Source organism: Jatropha curcas, chromosome 3 (assembly GCF_041381405.1).
Source record: "Jatropha curcas cultivar XTBG-Jc1 chromosome 3, XTBG_Jcur_1.0, whole genome shotgun sequence".
NCBI classification, from domain to species: Eukaryota; Viridiplantae; Streptophyta; class Magnoliopsida; order Malpighiales; family Euphorbiaceae; genus Jatropha; species Jatropha curcas.
The window spans coordinates 3,054,279-3,066,044 of NC_143153.1; the positions used below are offsets into that span (position 1 = coordinate 3,054,279).

Here is an 11,766-nt window from a genome sequence, read left to right on the forward strand (position 1 = left end):
ATTGATATATAGCCCATTTATTATCAATTTATATATTTATTGAAATTAATTATTTTTGTATAGTTGAAAATAGACACAATAATATTATCAAAATTTCCTAAAAATTTAAATACAAAATGAGGTCTAGAAAAAAATTCAGAAAAACTTGAATTTCTCTTTTTATTTCTTTTAATTTTTTAATATAATCAAAAACATTGTGAAATTAACAAATTTAATTGTGATTTGATATTCAAATTGTTAATTAAATCAAAGCCTTTCAAAATTGTAGGTATTTTACATTATTGTTCAAATTAGGAACTAAAAATAATAATAAAAGCCAACCCTTAAAATTATTTGAAAATGAAACTTTATTTTTGTTCGACTTGAAATATTACTCAGAGTAATTTTTCAATTTCGTTTTTGATTTGATCCAATTTTCAATTATTAGATTAAATTAAAAAAACTTAATTAGATTAGTATTTTTTTTTTTTCAATTTTGATATAATAAATTTTGAATCAAACAAAAAACCTACCACATGCAACGTAATAAATTCCCAAAAGAAAAAAATGTGACTACAAAAAAAATTTCTTTAATTAATATAAAAGGAAAATTATTATTTAGTCTTTATGGAGTTTCTAATTTTCAAAAAATATATGAATGCGTTTACCACTTAGTTGAACAGTGTCAAATTACAAGGGTGCTTTCATGCATTTTTGAAAACACATAAACTAAGTAATTAATTTTAATAGAGTAGAAGGACTAAATAGAAAGTTTTCCAAATAAAAAAGCTATTTAAAAAAGTAAAAAAAAAAGAAAAGAAAAGACAGGGTTGATATGACAAATCTGATCCAATCTTGGCACGTGGATTCGCACGTGAGAATCATAGTTTCATATGTAGATCCAAAGAGTGAAAAAAAGGGCCTGACAAATGCTTTGTCGGTATCTTCAACATCATAATACTCTGGTCAAACAGGGATATGCTTGGTCCAACTAAAAACCGCCACGTTGTTATAATTGTCAGAATTAATATCCAATCAACCCTTTGACCAAGAGAATAATCCCCTCCATTCCTTCTCGTTCGTCGATCTTGTGCCCTTATTACTTGGAAAGCATCAAATCAATCATACTATTCATAAATTTTATACTCCCTCTTATTCCTCCATCCCATTAAAATCGTAAAATTTTTATTTCACTTTAATTTTTTATTTAAAATAAATGAATTTAACAAATTTAAAATTTAAGAAATAATGAAAAATTAAAATTTACAAATTCATTTCCATGAATTTGAATATATTATAAAATATAAATTTTGAAACGAATTCCATAAAATTTTAACGGTTCGAATTTTATGACAAAACTCTTCATTCTCCTCACTTTTGAAAATTATTATGTCAATGGTATTTTAAAAATAAAAGCATATGAATTTTTATATTTTTGAATTTATTCCAAATATAAAAAGTTTATTTATATTTATTTATAGATAATTTTCACATAGTAAAGTATCATTATTATAATTTAAGAAAGAATTTATTACATTTTTACTTTTTTGTTACATAGTTTAGCCTTTTATAACATATCTTATATGTTTTTATGTTATTCTTTCTATCTATTTCAATAATTTTATTATTATTATAACTTGGATACTTTTATTAATTTCTCGTTTCATACCAAATCCTTCAATGAAATTTAAATTCTTATTCCATTCTACAAACTAAACACAAAAATAAGATTTTTATTCCTTATTTCATTCTTCACACAAAAATATCTATTTAGACTCCATCAATAATATATTATCAATATTAATATCAATGTAAAAAAAATTAAAATCGAAGTAAACATAATGGAAAAATTATAGTCAATGAATCTTGAAACAAGACATGTATATACCAAAGCAAACGAAAAGAAGCTAAACTCGTTGCTTTTTTATTTTCCTACATTGGAATTATAGGACACTATTCATTTATTAATAATTTGATCAATTTTGAATTCTTTTTTTTTTATTTTTCACATTAAATTAAGAATTCAAATAAGATTAACCGATTGAATAGAAATAAATATTTGTTCCATACTAAATATACCCTTAAGTGTTAGAATTGACAATTTGAAAATAGTTTTTGCCGACAACATTTCCATAATTTCTGACCATACATTCTGATATTCTGTAATACCCTGAATTTTTATTTTCAAACATTATCCAATTAAATTTAATGAACCGACAGCTTGGAAATTAATATTAATATTTTAGTGCGAATACTGTGAGAAACCGAACCGAAAATCGATTGAAAAAGCCGAAAACCAGTTGAAAACCAAAGATTTGGGCCGAATCGAATCGAATCGAACCGGTTCGACCCAAAACATCTAGAAACTTCCTCCTCTCTATATTCAACGCTTATCTCCCTCACTCATTGAGTCCTGCGCCTCCAGTTCACCGACAACCTCCCCAGCCACTGCTCCTCCCTTCTTCTTCTTCTTCTTTTTCTTCTTCTTCTTCTTCTTCCTTTTTTTCTTTCCTTCTTTTCCCTTCACTGCGTCTGTGTTCTTGACGAGGCAAAACAGCAGCAGCGTCGCGCGACACCCCCAGCTGATCGGACCTCCTCGCGCGCCACCGCTGCTCCCCGCGACAGCTCGACCTCGGCAAGCTTGCCGTTCCGCCCCTCCCTCCGCTCGAACCAAGCGGAGACAGCAGTCTAGAGAGGACTGCATCGCGCCTCAACAGATCTGTCGCGCCACCGCCCTGCCGCCGCTCCAGTGTGCCTCCGACCACCAGGAACGAGCCTGTCCAGCTTCTTCGCGCCGTCTCCGCCTCTCTCCGGCACTGTCAGTCGGATCCGGCCACTGGCAGCTACTGCTCTTCGATCTGGCATGTGTAAAAATCTCCGATCTAGCGAAAATTCGACAAATTTATATTTTGAGGTAAAAATTAATTTTAATGATTTTCGTTACTTGAATTAAATTTAATTATTGTAGTTAATTAATTTAGTTCATTAATTTAGTTAACTTAATTTTAGTCATTTTGCGTAGTTAATTAATTTTATGTGGTGAAAATTAATTTAAGTAGTATTGAATTATTGATTAATGAAATATAGAAAGTAAATACAGTATGAACTAACTTTTGAGGAGTTAAATTAAAAGCAATTCGTGTTGATTTATTAATTTATTAACAATATTTAGTTAAAATTTAATACGGTATTAACCTAAATTAATTGAAAAGTCAGATAAGTCAGATGTATGGAATTAAAGAAAATTTATAAATGTATGTTGGTACGGAAAATGTGGAGGATGGGATTTGTTGATTGAGTTGATTGCCCGATGGATGGGCTGTGTGGTTTGGAATTAATTGATATAATGTTGATATTTTACCAGGTGGATAATCCAATTTTTTGGGCGGATGCTGCCGAAAAGTCGTTAGAAAATAAATTGTATTTTAGAAATTAAATTACTTATAGCGATTAAATTATTCATAGAAATTAAAAATATAGAATAAGATTATGAGAGCGATAAATAATCAAATAAATAAATAAACAAGAGGAACGAATTTATATGTAGTTCAGGGAATTAAATACCGACTAAAGTTATTAATGTTATGAATATTATATGATCAATCGCATTATCATTATTAATATTATTATCATTAATCATATTGATGTTTTGATTAGTATTATCATAAAATATTAATTACCAAATAATTAGACGTTCTACTCAATGAATAAATTAGAAGAACTAAATCAAATAAAGATGCACTATAGATATACAGTTTAGTTTGATAAGTTAGTGAACCGACGAGTAACGAAAACAAATAAATGAATGTAAACTGCTTTTCCCAAATTAGAATTCTTATGTAGAATTTTCTTATTATATAGAAACGTATAAAGTCTCGGACTGTGAAGACAAAGGCTGGGAGCGCACAATAGGAAAGGCAGTCCTTTTAAGGACAACAAAAACAGTGAGTAGTGTTAGATAACTAGTATCATCCGCCTGCATTCATGCATTCACGGCTAAATGTTATCATGCATTATTTTATTGAATTGCCATATTATGATGCACCATTTGTTGATATTAAAAATTGTTTGATTACTTGTGCTGTGAATACACTATGCCTTGTTTGTGTGGAATTGGGATGACGTGGACCACCATGGGTTTGTGAGGACGGTCTGTGATATGGATCCTGAATATGATATGATATGAAATTTGACCGTCGGCCGGGAAAATGGGAGATCGGCTCCCCCGTGTGCACCTGATGATATGGATTGTATGGAAAACCACAGGATGGCTTCTTGTTGTTGCGCACCTGATAATCTAGATTTGATTGTAGCCCGCAGGGTGGCCTCCTGTTGTGAGCACTTGATGATCTAGATTGGATGGAGACCACCGGGTTGCCTCCTGTGGGTATGGAAAAGAAAAGAGAGAATGGAAAAACAATGAGAGGACTGGTCAGTGAGGATTAGACCAGTTGGCCGTATGGGGGATCGGCTCCCCGGTGCACATGTATGAGAGGGCGAGCCATGTGTGAGGACGGCTCGTTGGGGTTTCAGGTGGTGCCACTGACTAATTTCCACGTGATGTGATTATATGAAGGTGATGATACTTGTGATTGCTGTTGTACTGCCATTTGTGTGACAAACTGCATGATCATATAATTAAACGGTAACTAGATAAAAATATTTAGCATCTGTGTGATTGTGTGGGGTGAGAGGGTTATCTAACCCTACTCATTGAGTTTGGCGCTCACCCCTGCCTACTATTTTTTTTTCAGGTAATAGAAAGAAAGAAAAGCCTTGTAGAGTTGAGACACTTATTGTAGAAGACTGTTAAGGATAGAAATAACGATGTAAATATAAAGGTAGAGTTCCGCAATTGTATTCCAGTTGGGTTGTAAATAAATAATAAAGTCCATATTAAATATATGAATTGTATTTTGAATGCATATGTATAATAAGTTAATGGGCCTGAATCCATAATTATGAATAGACTGTGAGATTTAAATAAGTTAGGCTTACTACGGGCTTCGGGGGCCTTAAGCCCACCCAGGTCCTAGTGCCGGTCCGACCCACGGAAATGGGTCGTGACAAAGTTGGTATCAGAGCATAAGTTGGGCCTTAGGAATCAATTGCGGAACATAGGAAATTAAATAGAGAACTCCTATGTTGGGATCGGCCGTAACCAACAAAGGAGCTGTAGTCGGGATTGAATTCCATTTTAGTGCCGATGGACGCATCGTGCATGAGGATGGAAGGAAATCTATATGAAACTTAGGACGAGAATTAAAATTACAGAAATAATAGTGAATTATAAAAAGAGTCCGGGTAACTGACGTTTATAAAATAAATACTTTGAGTTTTGCTAAATCCCCTCTATTTATTTTGAAGCAGAAGATCAGTTGGATATTGGTGTAATGGCCTGATCACCCAGTACACCATGATTCGACAGGAGACACTGCTTCGAAAATTATTTGAAATTATTTAGAAAAGGAGGATCTAAGACAAATAATCATAATAGACAAGAAATCCTCAATTATTCAAGGCGAAACTTAAGAATATAAAAGAAAATGTTAAATGAATTATGTGCTTGAATGTGAAGAACATAATGTTAACCGAATAGGTCAAATTAATTATAGCAATATAAAATAATGTAAACATGATTAAGAAGCAGGTAAAACTTCCTCTGAACAATTAGTATGAAGGATAAAAGAAAGATGAAAATGAATCAAAAGGCTAAAGAATTAGGATAAGACTAGGGGATGTTAAATCATAGAAAAGCCGATGATGATAATATGGTCAATTAATTTATCTACTGTGGAATACTAGAATAAATAATTACAAACAAATTGGAAAAGAAGTAAAATTCAGATGTAAGAAATATACATATAAAAAAAAAAAAAAAGATGATAAAATAAATAACTAAATAAATAAAGATAAAATAATAATAAAAATATAAATCACTACTGAAAATAACTTTTGGGAAAATTTAAGGTGTGGACCAATCTACTTGAGAGGCCAGTAATAGCGAAAGGAATAGTAATGATGGAGATTAGTATATTCTTGGTTTAAGAGGATCATTTAGGAGGAAATATGTAACAATAGACTGGAACTAGATGATTTCAGGATTGTCCTCGTGGAGATAGACAATTCATTTTTGTTAAATACCAAAAGGTTTTAGAAAATACAATGAGTATTGATTTTCAAACTGCATGAAAATATTTTTACACGATTGAGATTGGTTTAAAATAAAAGTAAATGCAATTTTCTATTAAAAGAATTTCAAGATTTTGTGTGAGTGACATGCCGATGTTTTTAAAAGTGGAAAAGGAAAATTATTTTAAAAAGTTTTTAAATAGCCAGTTACCTAAAGGATGGTCAACCTAAGCTGCAGTTGATAACTCATTAGTTGAATTTTTGAATAGACAATTAATCTAAGGATTTATATCAGCGAAATAATGTATATTAGAACTATTAGTAAATAAAGACTTTTAAATTGCTCAAAAAAAAAAAAAAAAAAAAAAAAAAAAAAAATCTTTAGTAGACAATTGATGAAATGTCTGATATGAGATAACTAGTGTTGCAAACTATTATTATAAATGAAACCATTGAAATAGAAACTTTCTTAAGAAAAAGAGATTTGACATCAGTAACAGAAATGAACTGTAGAATTAACTTGGGAATAAGAGATATAAAGCAGTGAAACTTAGAAATAGATATATTAAAAATAGAAATTTTGAGTACTATGCCTTTTTAACTGTAGTAAATTGTGACTACAGAAGTAAAAAGACTTGATGTGGAAACTTAAATTGTCAAGTAATTTACGAAATCATAAGAAAACTATTCCCCATTAGAGGATGTTTTGGAGTAAAAGATATGTTAATACAATACAATGTAAGTATGTGACAAAGTTGATAAATATTACAATTTATAAATTTAAATCCTGACAGGATGGCTGGCAGCAAAGAAAAAGAATATTCGAAGTTGATCCTTCTGTGAGACAATGCTTAAATTGATTAGGGGGCTATCTGAAAATGATAACAGTAGTAGATGTAAACAGCCCATAAATTTAGTAAACAATTAAATTTCAAGAGGAAAGTCTGAGAATAGTTATTAAAGTAGTGAAATGTACAGTTATTAATTGATATTAGTTGAGGATGAGATAAATAAATTGATACTATATTTTGAAACTTGGATGGAAAAAATTAAACGATTAGCTTAAGTATTATAAAGGCTAATTAGGGCCTTGCTAGTATTTCATAATTAAGGCATAAACTGAAGTTCCATATAGAAACGAATAAATTCTTTAGCTGACAGCAGAATTTGATTAATATATATATATATATATATATATATATATATATATATATATATATATATATATATATAGATGTAATATTTGGATTGTAAGGTGACATGAAGTCGGGACTTAAGAAATTTCATTGAGGACTTTTATATATTGATAGGTATCGGGTAAAAGGTAAATAGTTGGGGCAAGTAATAAATATTAGGTTGAAATAATGGTGATCGGATAAGCCATGAAAAATAATGATTAATAGTATAAAGAAATTAAGTGGATGGAATATTTAATAAGTATGCTTCAATATCCTTAGGATAAATTAATAAGCAACATAAGTGAAATGAAATGTTATTATGAAAGTCAACTTTTAATGATACATGTTAAGATAATTAAAGGAATAAGTGTTAGAAGTAAGTACGGCAATTAAATAGAAGGTGTGGAGATCCCTATAGAGAAAGATAACCAATAGTGCAGGGATGTTCTTAGTAAATGAACTATTTAAATAATTCCGCTAGCGTACGATAAGGATAGAGGACGTGTATAAAAGGAACTGATAGAGTGAGCTCGAGTAACCATATGATAATATAGACAACGAGAGTTATAAGAAAATTTTTCTTAAAATTTTGGATTAAGGTAACATTTTTTTCAGTTTTGAGTAAGAAAAGATTTAGTCATAACATATGTACGTTAAATAACTCTATTTTGATTATAAATAAATTAAATTTCAAATTGTTTTGCTTTTTGCAAATTATATTTGGTTTTCATAAAGAAATGTGTAATAAAATTTAATTTTGGAAAAATATATGTATTAAGCCTTTTATTATAAAACTCGTTTAATTGCAAGATTTTTATTTAAAGAAAGATTTTCTAGCAACTGTCTGTATGATAGTTTGGAGATTAAGTAATAAAGCTTCCTATAGCGGTAGACGTACAATCAGAATACCCCACTCACTTTATTCCCTTGACCTGTATTTTCGTTTTTGAGCTGTCTCCTTGGTATTGGAAGCAATTCCTTATAACTTTACAATTTTCCATGCGTCCATTCTTATTCTTTCCCATTAGATTCAATTCGAGGACGAATTGTCTTAAGGGGGGGAGATTGTAATACCCTGAATTTTTATTTTCAAACATTATCCAATTAAATTTAATGAACCGACAGCTTGGAAATTAATATTAATATTTTAGTGCGAATACTGTGAGAAACCGAACCGAAAATCGATTGAAAAAGCCGAAAACCAGTTGAAAACCAAAGATTTGGGCCGAATCGAATCGAATCGAACCGGTTCGACCCAAAACATCTAGAAACTTCCTCCTCTCTATATTCAACGCTTATCTCCCTCACTCATTGAGTCCTGCGCCTCCAGTTCACCGACAACCTCCCCAGCCACTGCTCCTCCCTTCTTCTTCTTCTTCTTTTTCTTCTTCTTCTTCTTCTTCCTTTTTTTCTTTCCTTCTTTTCCCTTCACTGCGTCTGTGTTCTTGACGAGGCAAAACAGCAGCAGCGTCGCGCGACACCCCCAGCTGATCGGACCTCCTCGCGCGCCACCGCTGCTCCCCGCGACAGCTCGACCTCGGCAAGCTTGCCGTTCCGCCCCTCCCTCCGCTCGAACCAAGCGGAGACAGCAGTCTAGAGAGGACTGCATCGCGCCTCAACAGATCTGTCGCGCCACCGCCCTGCCGCCGCTCCAGTGTGCCTCCGACCACCAGGAACGAGCCTGTCCAGCTTCTTCGCGCCGTCTCCGCCTCTCTCCGGCACTGTCAGTCGGATCCGGCCACTGGCAGCTACTGCTCTTCGATCTGGCATGTGTAAAAATCTCCGATCTAGCGAAAATTCGACAAATTTATATTTTGAGGTAAAAATTAATTTTAATGATTTTCGTTACTTGAATTAAATTTAATTATTGTAGTTAATTAATTTAGTTCATTAATTTAGTTAACTTAATTTTAGTCATTTTGCGTAGTTAATTAATTTTATGTGGTGAAAATTAATTTAAGTAGTATTGAATTATTGATTAATGAAATATAGAAAGTAAATACAGTATGAACTAACTTTTGAGGAGTTAAATTAAAAGCAATTCGTGTTGATTTATTAATTTATTAACAATATTTAGTTAAAATTTAATACGGTATTAACCTAAATTAATTGAAAAGTCAGATAAGTCAGATGTATGGAATTAAAGAAAATTTATAAATGTATGTTGGTATGGAAAATGTGGAGGATGGGATTTGTTGATTGAGTTGATTGCCCGATGGATGGGCTGTGTGGTTTGGAATTAATTGATATAATGTTGATATTTTACCAGGTGGATAATCCAATTTTTTGGGCGGATGCTGCCGAAAAGTCGTTAGAAAATAAATTGTATTTTAGAAATTAAATTACTTATAGCGATTAAATTATTCATAGAAATTAAAAATATAGAATAAGATTATGAGAGCGATAAATAATCAAATAAATAAATAAACAAGAGGAACGAATTTATATGTAGTTCAGGGAATTAAATACCGACTAAAGTTATTAATGTTATGAATATTATATGATCAATCGCATTATCATTATTAATATTATTATCATTAATCATATTGATGTTTTGATTAGTATTATCATAAAATATTAATTACCAAATAATTAGACGTTCTACTCAATGAATAAATTAGAAGAACTAAATCAAATAAAGATGCACTATAGATATACAGTTTAGTTTGATAAGTTAGTGAACCGACGAGTAACGAAAACAAATAAATGAATGTAAACTGCTTTTCCCAAATTAGAATTCTTATGTAGAATTTTCTTATTATATAGAAACGTATAAAGTCTCGGACTGTGAAGACAAAGGCTGGGAGCGCACAATAGGAAAGGCAGTCCTTTTAAGGACAACAAAAACAGTGAGTAGTGTTAGATAACTAGTATCATCCGCCTGCATTCATGCATTCACGGCTAAATGTTATCATGCATTATTTTATTGAATTGCCATATTATGATGCACCATTTGTTGATATTAAAAATTGTTTGATTACTTGTGCTGTGAATACACTATGCCTTGTTTGTGTGGAATTGGGATGACGTGGACCACCATGGGTTTGTGAGGACGGTCTGTGATATGGATCCTGAATATGATATGATATGAAATTTGACCGTCGGCCGGGAAAATGGGAGATCGGCTCCCCCGTGTGCACCTGATGATATGGATTGTATGGAAAACCACAGGATGGCTTCTTGTTGTTGCGCACCTGATAATCTAGATTTGATTGTAGCCCGCAGGGTGGCCTCCTGTTGTGAGCACTTGATGATCTAGATTGGATGGAGACCACCGGGTTGCCTCCTGTGGGTATGGAAAAGAAAAGAGAGAATGGAAAAACAATGAGAGGACTGGTCAGTGAGGATTAGACCAGTTGGCCGTATGGGGGATCGGCTCCCCGGTGCACATGTATGAGAGGGCGAGCCATGTGTGAGGACGGCTCGTTGGGGTTTCAGGTGGTGCCACTGACTAATTTCCACGTGATGTGATTATATGAAGGTGATGATACTTGTGATTGCTGTTGTACTGCCATTTGTGTGACAAACTGCATGATCATATAATTAAACGGTAACTAGATAAAAATATTTAGCATCTGTGTGATTGTGTGGGGTGAGAGGGTTATCTAACCCTACTCATTGAGTTTGGCGCTCACCCCTGCCTACTATTTTTTTTTCAGGTAATAGAAAGAAAGAAAAGCCTTGTAGAGTTGAGACACTTATTGTAGAAGACTGTTAAGGATAGAAATAACGATGTAAATATAAAGGTAGAGTTCCGCAATTGTATTCCAGTTGGGTTGTAAATAAATAATAAAGTCCATATTAAATATATGAATTGTATTTTGAATGCATATGTATAATAAGTTAATGGGCCTGAATCCATAATTATGAATAGACTGTGAGATTTAAATAAGTTAGGCTTACTACGGGCTTCGGGGGCCTTAAGCCCACCCAGGTCCTAGTGCCGGTCCGACCCACGGAAATGGGTCGTGACATATTCCCAACAACCTAATTAAACTCACAAAACAAAAACATTTTCCTAATTGTTACACTAAGATGATATTTTTTACACACAATTCCAAATTCACACACAAAAATTAAACTGTAATAAATGAAGGTCACCAAACGTTATTTTGGAAAGTAATTAGACAGGACAATTTCAGGAAAACAACAAAAGGATTTTTTGAGATTGATGTATTTTGCTTATATTACTGGATAAATCCAATTTTCTTTAAATACATTACTGTCTCTGTTCCACTTTAATAGTAATATTTAATTTTTTCATAGGAATTAAAAAATAATAATTGAAACACATTGATTTTTTTTTTAAATATGATAGAATATTTAAATTGTCTTTCTTAAAATTAAAAACTATTTATTAATTTTGAAAATAAAGGTCAATTTGATCTCTGAATTTGTTCAGGAGGATAAAAAATATCAGACTTGATCTTTTGGGCTATTTAGCCCTTAAATTTGTACAAAATGATTAAAAAGATCT

At 32.0% G+C, this 11,766-nt stretch overlaps 2 long non-coding RNA genes across 2 annotated transcripts; both read left to right on the plus strand.

The window, feature by feature from the left end:
* The first annotated feature begins 2,174 nt into the window (after positions 1–2,174).
* Positions 2,175–4,904, plus strand: LOC149497349 (uncharacterized). Its single transcript, XR_016320196.1, has 3 exons — positions 2,175–2,893; positions 3,841–3,923; positions 4,734–4,904. It is a non-coding gene; the product is annotated as an uncharacterized LOC149497349 (long non-coding RNA).
* Positions 4,905–8,095: 3,191 nt separating this feature from the next.
* LOC149497350 (uncharacterized) lies at positions 8,096–11,119 on the plus strand. Its single transcript, XR_016320195.1, has 3 exons — positions 8,096–9,108; positions 10,056–10,138; positions 10,949–11,119. It is a non-coding gene; the product is annotated as an uncharacterized LOC149497350 (long non-coding RNA).
* The last annotated feature ends 647 nt before the right edge of the window (positions 11,120–11,766 follow it).